This window comes from Salvia splendens, unplaced genomic scaffold (assembly GCF_004379255.2).
Source record: "Salvia splendens isolate huo1 unplaced genomic scaffold, SspV2 ctg436, whole genome shotgun sequence".
NCBI classification, from domain to species: domain Eukaryota; kingdom Viridiplantae; phylum Streptophyta; class Magnoliopsida; order Lamiales; family Lamiaceae; genus Salvia; species Salvia splendens.
In genome coordinates this window covers 14,261-17,829 of record NW_024599087.1, presented here as the reverse complement: position 1 = coordinate 17,829, position 3,569 = coordinate 14,261, and the positions used below count along the sequence as shown (strand labels likewise).

The window sequence follows — 3,569 nt, the reverse complement described above, 5'->3', positions numbered from 1 at the left end:
TTGAGTAAGGTAGACGGGAGTAGGGTTAATGTCATTTGTTGGACTAAAAGGTTGCACAGCACGTATATCATCCAAACCAAGAACAGCATCAGCGTGTTCATGAGTTAATATAATCTGCATAGGTTTTTAAATTGATCAAGTAGAACAATTACTGGACCATTACCCAGATCAGGTAGTGAGACAACCTCACCTGGGTTAGGTATGTAAAGCAGAAGTAGGCATTCATCATTGTTACGAACATTAAGGGACGCAATATCATAATACATGATCTTTTGTTTAAGATGAATCAACTTTTGTCACTTTCTTATTCATTTTCTATTTTATTTCCTGGATAAAAAAATAGCAAGCATGGAAGATTAATTAAATTCGAGAAGAAATAAACAATGAGAAGTCCTTCCATCTAAAACACTAACTGGGATAACTTCTCTGTTCAGTGGACTAGGAATCATCCATTGTACGAAATTAGTTTATCTTAATGCTTTTACTAAATCATGGGGAAAGAAAAGTGAAGTTAAACCAACATAAGATATGATGAATCATACTATCCTAATAACCAACAATAGATACCAGGTGATGAAACTCGAACATATAACGTGAATAAGGTGAACAGGAAGAAGAATAACTCCCAACTAAATTCATCCAACCTAATTCTCTTGTTTGACCAACCTGACCAAGATTTTATACCCTCAATCTTGATCTACCATCAATCTTGCTGGATGTGATCCAGTGTGATACAAGATCATACAGGAGAACTCATCCCAAAAGACTAGCCTGTTAGGAGAAAGAGCTCATTTAGTCTATATACCCCACATCAGTTGTTCTCACAACCGATGTGGGAATTGAGTCCGTAACATTCAACCCTCCTTTAAGGGCTAACGTCCTCGTTGGTCACGACCACGTTGGTCACGGCTGGTTCTTTGCCAGGCCACCACTCCGAGTTCTCTTTGGTCACGGCGGATTCTTTGCCCGGCCACCACTCCGTGGGTCACCACTCCGAGCGGTCCCAAACGCACTCGTTGGTCACGGCGAGTTCGTTGCCCGGCCACCACTCCGAGCCGTTTGGGCTCTCAACGAGTGCACCAATTGATACAGACCAAACAGGAGAACTCATCCCAAAAGACTAGCCTGTTAGGAGAGAGAGCTCATTTAGTCTATATACCCCACATCGGTTGTGAGAACAACAGATGTGGGAATTGAGTCCGTAACACAGTGACAGTTCATTACTACATGTTAGGTAGCATGAAGGAATAACTATGATCATTGTCTTATTGATTAAATGCAACACCAAGTCACTATGTACTTTGAATTCCAGCAAGACAAATGATTGTGCCGGAAAGTTAAATATTGAGAGATTTTTTTAGAAAATGAAGATGCACACTTACTGAATCTACTTGAGGGATTTTATAAAAAGTGAACCATCGGAGTACTTGCTCCCTGAAAGTCTTCCCAACATCTATCAAAATATACTTATGTTTTCCCTCGCTGCCAAAGTAATCAATCAAGAGAGATGTATTGCACCTACAAAAAACCATAAACAGCAATCACTCAAACGAGCAACAACACCATTCATCTGCCGCAATTAACAATTGATATAGCAAATTGATATAGCATTCTAGAATGAGGAATCTACATTATATGAGATAGTAGCTCAAAAGTGATCATTCCAGAAGCAGAAAAGAATGAATATGGATCAAGACAAATTGACTGCAGATTTGATTAAAACACTAATAAATTGAAATGGCTACAACAATCAATCAAATACCTGTAATTAGGGTTTTGATCAGGCGGAAGGGTTAGAGAGGAGCAGACGGGGCAGGGAGGATCTGAAGGCTGGATCAAGCACAACGCGTTAAGGAACTGCACTCGAACAACCGGTGCCGAGAAATATCAAAGCGGATTTCTCCGTCAGTGCATTGCCGTTGTCGGCACCACCACGGTGGCAGCTGCCATCTCTCCGGCGAATCGACTTAATGACGTGTCTGTGTTTGTGTGTGAGAGAGAGATCTCTGAGGCGAGGTGATTGGTGACTGACTTGTCTAGTAAAAATATTTCGGTAACAAATATAACAGCTTTATGTGCTGAAATTCAGAAGGCCAACCATCAGAATATGGGCTGAAGTTCAGAAGCCCAGTATCAAAATAAGGGCTAAAATTCACATGGCCCAACATCTTATGATAGGAATTGGATTATATATAAATCTGTTTCATTATATTTGTTCGGGTAAATAGCGTTAAAAAAACAGCTATCCCATAACTTAAAAAAAAATAACCAATTATAACTTTGATGATTTTCTAAATTGTTCATCCTATGGATTTGAATTTAGGAAGAATTAAACAAAACGTGGACGCCAAGAACGTAAGATGTGGACGTTGAGAACGTCAGGGGAGAATTGAGCATGGCGTGGAATAAACGTCCGGGCTATTAATATGCTCTTGGCATCCACGTCATGTTCAATTCTCCCCAAATTTAAATTCATGTGACAATTTAGAAAATTGTCAAAGTTAATAATTTCATCGATCGTTTTTTAAAGTTATGGGATATACTAAAATTTGATCAAACTTTGTGGGGCCCTATTTGTTCTTCATTCTCATATTTGGATCTATATTTTTTTCGAACCCTTATCTCATTCCAAAACGCACCATCTCTTAAATTCTTAAAATAAAAAAAAAAAGAAAAATAGAGTTACTCACTTTTCCTTTCGTGCAACCTGCCATCATCGCATGCGAGCTACCCTTATCCACACACCCGCTGAAAAGTCTCTTCACTACGAATTGAGTTTGTGTTTCGGATCCATTGTTGATGCTAATTTTAGTAGGTATTCCTTCAGTCTCATTCTAAGTGAATCATTTTCCTCTTTGAAATATCCCACTCTAAATGACACATTTCTAAAAATAGAAATATTACTCTTTCTATTTTTCCCTATCTCTTAGTACTTTATTCTCTTCAAAACACCACTATTAAATTAGTTAAACTAACTATTTGATGATTTATGAATAATTAATGATATACATATTTTAAGATTTAAAAAAATGTTTTTAAATTATTCATATATTAATATTCTGATTCAGGGTACTTCCTTAGAGCATCTCCAATGGCGGACGTCCGGTCGGACGTCGCGACGGGTGACCGGGACGTCCGCCATTGTGGCGTTTAGGTCGGATACGGACGTCCCGGCGACGGGCGGGCGGACGTCCGCCACTGTGACAAGGGTCGGACGTCCCGGTCGGACGTCCGGAAATTATTATTATTTTTTAAACAAACGCTATATACCGCCCCTTGGACCCCGCTCTCGGGGGCGCTGCCCCCGAACCCCTGTCTAATCATAACGAATTCAAATAAGTGTGCACTCCGCACTTCCAACTTATTTTTATGTTTTATGAATATGTATTTTTGCCCGTATTTTGCTTTCCCATATTCCGTGTCAAAATTATATTTCCGTTTTTACGTAATTAAATTATTGTGATTTTTTTATTGCGAGATGTCCTAGTGGGAAGGGCGGACATAGGAGAGGATGTCCTAGTGGGAAGGGCGGACATAGGAGGGGATGTCCTAGTGACGTGGCAGTGGGA

The 3,569-nt window shown here is 39.6% G+C and overlaps 1 pseudogene; it reads right to left on the bottom strand.

Moving 5' to 3' along the window:
• Positions 1-6: 6 nt before the first annotated feature.
• Positions 7-2,168, bottom strand: LOC121790194 (annotated as a pseudogene).
• Between the last annotated feature and the right edge of the window lie 1,401 nt (positions 2,169-3,569).